We start from the raw sequence: 8,790 nt of genomic DNA, 5'->3' as shown, positions 1-8,790 counted from the left end.
GAAACGGGAATTTTTATAACATCATAGGAAAACTAAAAACAACAAATCACCTGGAGAAAGTAACATAGTAGCGGAATTACTAAAAAATGGAGGAGAAACGATCAAAAGTGAAATTTGGAAAATGATTAAGGTAATCTGGGAAACCGAAGAAATGCCAGTAGAGTGGAACACGGCAATACTATGTCCAGTATTTCAAAAGGGAGACACTACTAGACTCAAAAAATTACAGAGGAATTTCCTAATTGGATACCTGTTATAAAATATTATCGACGCTCCTTTTGGAAAAAATAACGCCGTATGCAGAAGCCATCATGGGAAGGTACCAATGTGGCTTTGTAAAGGGGAAATTCGCCGTCGATCACATATTCACCTTAAGACAAACTATGGAGAAATACTATGAGTTCGATAAGGACCTATATATGGTATTTGTGGATTACAAACAAGCTTATGACAGTGTAAATAGGAAAGAACTATGGAAAGCAATGGTACTCTTTGGAATCCCACAAAAATATGTAAACTTAGTAAAAATGTGTAATGACAAGACGTTACTTAAAATACGTTTCTTACAGAGATTATCGCTGCCTTTGAAGTTAATTCAGGATTGAGACAGGGGGATGCTTTATCCCCAATTTTATTCAACCTGGGACTAGAAAAAGTTATCAGAGATTCCTATCAAGGACGAACAATGGAAGTTCTTGGTGAAGAAACTGTTTTAGCATATGCTGATGACATAGTTCTTTTAGGGAATACGCGAGAAGAAGTTACCCGCTCAATTTCTAAACTAATAGAAGCCAGCAAAAACATGAGTTTATGTATCAATGAAGAAAAAACTAAACTTATGATACTATCTAGAAGAAACTTAGACCAGTCAAACCTGAAAGTAGGAAATATGAATTTTGAAAAGGTGGATAATTTCAAATACTTAAAGTGTTAATATAAATAGCACTAACGACATGCATAGGGAAATAAAAGAAAGAATATCGAATGGAAATAGATGTTACCTTAGCATAAACAAACTTTTGAGATCAAAACTGCTATCTAGGAAGTCAAAAACCACACTGTACAAAAGCTATCTTAGGCCAATAGTAACCTACGGATGTAAGACTTGGTCCACGACAAAAGATGACAATAGAAAACTTGATATATGGGAAAGGAAAATATTAAGAAATATATATGGACCGGTGTACAACGACAACCTGGGAATTTATGAAAAGAGGCACAATGAAGATCTGTATGGCCTGTATGAAAAACCAAATATACTCACATATATAAGGTGTAAACGTCTAGAGTGGCAGGGACATGTATGGAGAGCTGATGGAGATGTATTGAAAAATGTTCTGATCAGAAAAATAAATAAAAAACGCCCAATTGGAAGACCAAGAACAAGATGGAAAGACACCGTAGAAAAGGATATGAAACTAATAGATGAGCAAGTAACATTAGACTGGACTTTGGACAGAGAAAAATGGAAAGGCTTACTAGTGGCAGCACAGGTCCTTAAGGGACCGTTAAGCTGTTGAAGAAGAAGAAAAACATCATTAACTAGAAGTAAAAATTGACCAATTTTATGAACAGTAAACGGAAAAATGTAGAACCATTTAAACTATACCGATCTACTGTTAGTGACTGGTGACCTTAATACAAACACGAACGTAACTAAACACGATGATCGTTTAACATCTGTAGAACGGAACATAGGTATGAAATACCTAAGTGTAAGAAATTATTGAGGAGATCAGTGTAGAAAATAACTTATTTATAACGAATACATATTTTAAAGTTTCAAACATCACATTCCCTCAATTTAATGTTAATTTAAACTGACTTTATATCTGGTAGTACTCGTGTGATTAATATTGATGGTAAGAACTAAGAAGTTTTATGAAGTGACGATGGAACAAAAGATGACGTATAAGATTCCATTATTTTATTTGGAAAATTCAATGTAAGGTGGCCATTTGTGGTAGGATATGCAGTTAATATATAGCCTAATGATTCTAATTTACCTATAATAAAGCAGTTCAAAGGCATACATCATAAAATGGGTATTTTAACAACAGGGGAAAATGGATTGATGTAGGTAGTAGTTGTAAATAATCATGCACCCAAAGAATAAAGATACAGGAAAAAAATTATGAATTTAGATTGTATAATAAAGAGTATTCCTAATAGAAAAATACAAATGATATTGGAAGAAATGAATACAAATATATGAAAGAAACATATCTTAGATAAGCCATCAATTGACAGTTAGTCTTCACAAAATAACGAACGATAATTGTGTTAGACTAATAGACTTAGCTACGTACTAGAAGAAGACTTAAGATTATGAGTACTTAAAATGTTTCCCATAAAGACTTGCAAAATACACAAATTTAATATATGTTAATACATGTTGCGGTGATCCATGACTGTTTACAGTTATTATTAGGGTACATTTTTAATAACACGATTGCGAATGATTATAGCATAACAATTCCTCTAAAACGACACGATTTCATTCCTGGGTACATTATCTAAATGACTAAACGTAATTACTTATAAATATACCTTAAACCTTGGTGTATTCGATAATCACATGAGACATCTGGACAATAAATTGCACAATTTGAAAACGTTTCACTACATTTCGTTCTAAAAAGTCATTTTTTGTGCATGAAATAATATCATTTATCATATAGTAATCGTCTGCAATCGGGTTTCATCCACTTCATGATGTAGTGCTTGGGGAAAATATAACCGGAAATGTCTACGTTTCCTAGAATTTGTAGAGACTTTAAAATAAATGTAGGGAGTCGGAATAACATATTTACTCGAACGTCCTAACGTTTGAAATCAAACAACTAGCAAGAAGAATAAAAAGTACTTAAGACAATATTAATTTTATTTACTAATTAAATTGTATAGGTAGGTTAGGTAGGTGTCCCTTACCATCAAACAAGGTATCTCTGAACACTTCCGGACGATCTTTGTACGAATCTAAAAATCAAATTACAATTATTACTCAACAAAATAGGTATATAATACCTACGCACGACTTCTTATTCTACGAAATTTTAATACAGAAAAATAATTTTAAATTCTACGTCGTTGCCATTATTAATTCCACTCATGTACAACAAGTTGTCATTTCAACTTTTTGACAGGTATGCTAACACTTGGCAGGCCAAAAATATTTCAGCGTTAATACAAACAAATGTATTAATATTTTTCATCTAATCATCTAATATAATATTATAGTGTACCAAGTTATACTAAATTAGTACTTAAATATTCTAAAAAAAAAATGAGAGGGTGTGTGAGTCCACCATTACACTCTGGGGAAGTAACACTTCTTTCTGTTAGAATTTAACAATCTAAAAAGACACAGCTGTTTTGCCTTAAATGTTGTACGACCTATATTACGTTTTCTTTTCATAATAAAAAAAAAACAACAACTAAAAAAAAAGCGGGCAAGTGGATGTCGTTCTGATTTACAGTAAGTTACAAGCAGGTTATTGTATAATGGATTGTATTAAACTTTAATTCAATGATATAATATCATTGTATAAGAAAAACGATTCTGAGCGGAGACGGTTTGTCAGTCTGAATATTTTAAATAGTTATTAATTATTATATCATGTAAGTTGAATTAATATTATAATACTAGCTGAACCCGTGCACTTCGTTGCCCATTAAGTGTACCAACTATATGTGACTCAAACTTTGTTCAATTCGTTATTTAATATTCGGTGTATGGTGTCCAAAATTTATCTTAACTTTTCTGTTGCCCGGAATAAAAATTCTGGTTCGCAGCAGTATATTATTATAAGGTAGGCAATCGACCTGCGGTAGATCGCAGACCCCGTGGTGTTTGTACGTAAGTGTATGATTTAACTCTACAGTATCAAAGTTATACCAAGTTTGTTGTTTTTACTTAATTCCACCTATGGTGGATTAATATAATCAATTAATACAAAATCCTAACGCAACCGTACTAAAATCCGATCAATAAAAACACTTTTTTAATTAGCCTTTCTTCTTCCCAAAGGTCTAAGCTACACACAAACATTAATTTCTATGTATAAAAATGGATCCCTTATTCCCTTGGTAATCGCATCACGAGTGAACTGTTGGACCGAGTTCGCTAATTTTTTTTTGTTTTGTTCGTTATTATCAGGACAAGGTTCTTATGAAAGAACATTTTAGGAAAATCCTCTGGAAAAGTAGGAAATATGGATGTCAAAAATACAACAGTTGTGCCATATGTCCAGAAAAAAATAAACTAAATAATAAAAAATGTATTGTTTTGGATTAAAATAATAACAGTGTATTATATATTGGTTGCTATTGGTTAAACGGGAATATTTATTAATTTATTATTATTTTTCGTCAATAAATATATATATAGGTATAAATGAATGTTCTTGTGTAGATTAGACCTCTGGGAAAAAGATAGGTTAATTTAAAAAATTTTAATACGGTTAAGTTAGATTAGGATTTTGTATTAATTGATTATATTAATCCATCGTAGGTGGAATTAAGTAAAAATGACAAACTTGGTATAACTTTAATATTCTATAGCTAATTCATGCACTACAGCAGATATTTGCCTACCTGATAATATACTGCTGCGAACCAGAATTTTTTATTCCGGGCAACGGAAAAGTTAAGATAAGTTTTGAACACTAGATACCGAATATTAAATAATTAATTGAATAAAGTTTGAGCCATATAGAGTTGGTACATTTAACGGGCAACAACACGGGATCAGCTATTTTTATTAAAAATATATTTATCAATAATACCGCTAGAATCATTTTAATACGTTTTCATTAACCGTTTTTTAAATTTACTTGCCTCACATTAAACAATATAATTTGAATAAAAAGTTATAAATATCATCGTCCGAAGGCAAAATAAACAACCAACCTGCACGGGCAAAGCCGTGACAGACTGGCTAGTTTTTATATATAAACTAGCTCTCCGAGCGTCGTTGTGGGAGACCCTCAACCCCCCCGGTGTTTGCTTCGAGTGTTGTCGATGTCGGAAGCTGCAGTGGTCTTGTGGTCAGTCGTCGGTCTCGAGCCGACACGGTGTATGGGTGATAAGGAACTGTGATTATAAGGTTAGGACCACTGCGGTTCGACATGGTAGTTCGAGTAGGCCGGGTCGTGAGCCGTGGCATAGCGGACAAAGTCTCAGACAGAGTTTTTTCGAAAACGGCGCCGGAAATTCGAAATTCCGTAAAAAAATCATATAGCCGCTGCTATTATTGTCCAGCAGGTCAGTCACCTCAGTTATCCAGGTAGGCAATCCGACTTCGTCGGATAGCGGACAATGTACGACGGCCGGGTCACGTCATTAGGTATGAGATCCGACTGCGTCAAATCCGGGTCAACTTTCATTACTGTCATCGAAAACGCAAAATTAAGTCATAAGTTATGTATAAAAAAAATTCAAAACATTACGGCGTCCATGCAAATCATATAGCCACCGTATTTTTTGGGTGTCTAGCAGGTCAGTCACCTCGAATGACGTTCGCCGTAGTAATACGGGTAGGCTATCCGCTCCGTCTGATAGCGGACAATGTGCGACGGCCGGATCACGTCATCAGGTATACAATCCAACTGCGTCGGATCGCGGACAACGTTCATTACTGTCACCGAAAACGCAAAATTTAGTAAGAAATTACGTGAAAATTTCGCTCTACACTCTCCGCGATGTCAATCTACCCCGGGATTCGTCGAAATACGACCGCGCGCGACCTATAAATTTAGACGGAAACCCGAATAAAATCCGAACGTGGTCGTACAAATTCCGTAAAAGCAGTAAAACTCGAATTTTGAAAAAAAAATCGGAAAATTTTCGTTAAATATAATAAAGTGGAAGTGATAGAAATAGGTAAATAACTAAAAAAAAAAAAAACGCAGCCGGTCATCCACACCGACGCCTTACCTACTTACTGAGTTGAGAACTGGAGTCAAATCTATAACTTTTAAACCGTTGCGCCGTCCCGGAAAATTCCGAATGCGATTAAACATACCTACAGTATAGTCGACTCGACTCGAGCTAGGGTATTTTATTATATAATTAATATTTATTATAATATATACATGTACCTACCTACAGACCGATACAGTGGCTATATCGTGTATATTTATGCCAAACAATTATCAAATACCTATATAAATACCAATATAAGGAAGCCGCGGAGTGAGCCGAGTAGGCAAAAGGACAAAAGGCAGTCAATATAATATAATAATAACGCAGTTTATTGGATAAAAAAAAACACATGTAAATATATCAAGAGAAAAATCGAACTTTTCGACGCATGTATTTAGTGCCTGTATATAGTAATACCTACGCGACGTAAAGTGGTAAAACTCGACTTTTCTAAAAATGTATTGATAAACACGCGCATGGCGGCACTCGGTTTGCACGTTATCTCCGCCGCGGCGGGCCCGCCGGGAACAAAGTACGGCCATGACAAAATAAATTTTGAAAAAGCGTGAAACTAACTCAAAATATAAATAACATAAAAACGGCGGTTCGACCGAGAGCACATACGTCGTGCTCTACGGTATCGGCGAAACAGGCAGTGTTACGGCGGCGGAGACGTGCCGCTAGGTCGACCGACAGTGTTGCCTGAGTGAATGCAAAAAAGATCGCTAACAGCGGGTAAAGATGAAAAATCTGAAGAAATTTATACATAAACTAAATTATTTATAAATAAACAAATCAATAAAATATATTCGTTTTTATCTTTAAATAAAAAAATATAAAGTTCTTGGTAAATATACCGCTTTTTTTTCTGATAATATTTTCTATTGTGTATAATTTACAACGCAGAGACTCGGGAGACCGCCAACCGAATTTTCTCATTTGAGGGTCGCTTGACTCAGTACAAAAAATCGACACTGGAGCGCCACACGGGTCTCCGTTTTATAGTTAGAGATATATTGACAAAAAATAATAATACCAATCAATAAACATTCCCGATTAACCAATATATAATACACTATTATTATTTTAATCTGCAACAATAAACTAACATTATTAAAAATTTTTTTGGACAGATGGCACTACTGTTGTATTTTTATCACCAAGATTTCCTACTATCCCGGCGGATTTTCATAAACAATTTTTTCATAGAAACCTTCTCCATGATATACTATTTCATTAAAAAAAAAAAAAATCAAGAAGATCTGATAAGTAGATCCACAGTTTAGCCTGGACAAAGATTTTCATTTCACATTTATATAGATAGATTAGATTTAATATTATTTTATTTAAATGATACATTATTAATACCACATGGCCATATATTTGCATCTACTAATTGATGGATACATACATTTATAATAAACTTTTACCTTCGAATTTTTCTCTTGGTTCATCCGCATATCCATTCATACAACCTAATAAAAAATAATATAATATCAATTTTTACATCACGGTGATAACTCAGTTGTTTATTATCAATCTTTTGCGTATCTTATATCATTAAGTGTAAATCTTACGACTTACGTACATAACCTTATGCATATTGTTGAAAGTGCAGCTTGACAGACTAACCGTTTTAGTATTAATATAAATGAATAACACGACAATATTATTATGTATGAGTATAATATATAATAACGTACAACTGGACAATTTAACGTGACTGTACACACATACCGTATACGCACTGTACGACGGTGGCTGTGCAAGTGATTCTTACATACTTCAAAGGCCCTATATATATGCACAACCGAGGTCGGTGTGTACTAAATTGTACACACGTGTCAAGGCTGATTACTAATATTAATTGTACATTTCAAATTTTCAACACATATTGTTGGTTGAACCAGCTCGTTGACAACACCTCGCCGTTGCCGTTGCCGGTGTCATGCGACGCGACTATTGTCATTTTATTCTTTGTTTTCCGTGTTTTTTGTTGTGTCCCCGTCAAATCCATCAGCGTCGAAGTCACCGTCGTTAACCCCGTCGTTAAGTCAGTGTCAAAAGCACCATATCCGAGGTCAACTCACTCCCATCGGCATTGTCTACGTACGTCTTTGTATAAAACCTTATTATAAGTTCTTTTGTGTTATTTTATTCGTCACCCCCGCAAATCCCTCAGACTGACCAGTCCCAGTGTATCCCTTTAACTTTAATTGTATTTTGCTATTGATTTTTTTTTTAAATAGTAGTCCGCCGTTCACGGCAACATTAAAATACAGTTGTTACCATTATTAAACCCACCAATACAGTCTACTAACCATAAGCAGAGCTAAATCTATACCAATAACTAGTTATTTTAGTACTTTTAAGTACCTATAGTTAATAGAGCGAAGTTATTAGAATGAAGATATTTACACAGCTTGCGGTAGGTATTGAAATGGTACCGGGCCAGAAATAGAATATCAGCAAACAAGACTGATATCTATTTTTTTATTTTAAGGTGACGCATCACATTTCAATTTTAAGATGTACAGACAATTTACAATTTTAAAATACTCATAACTAGCGTTAAAATTAAAATGTAATAAAAAGCCCATGAGGTTGCCTAGATAATAATATTAGCTTTAGATTTTATAAGAGGTGTTAAATTCATTTCAATTTTTAAACTAATGGAGCTGCACGTGTTCTGTTGAGCACTTAAGCAAGGCCACCCGCAGACATTTTTCTCGGGGAGGCAGCGAAAAAATAATACACTTGCCATAAATTCTGTTTTTTATATCACATCGGCGGGTGGCCTTGCACTTAAGGAGGGATATGAGCGAAAGGTTTAGTATATTGTTTTATATATATTTGCTATTACAC

The sequence above is a fragment of the Acyrthosiphon pisum genome, chromosome X (genome assembly GCF_005508785.2).
Source record: "Acyrthosiphon pisum isolate AL4f chromosome X, pea_aphid_22Mar2018_4r6ur, whole genome shotgun sequence".
In the NCBI taxonomy this organism is placed as follows: Eukaryota; Metazoa; Arthropoda; class Insecta; order Hemiptera; family Aphididae; genus Acyrthosiphon; species Acyrthosiphon pisum.
This window is presented reverse-complemented; position numbering follows the sequence as displayed.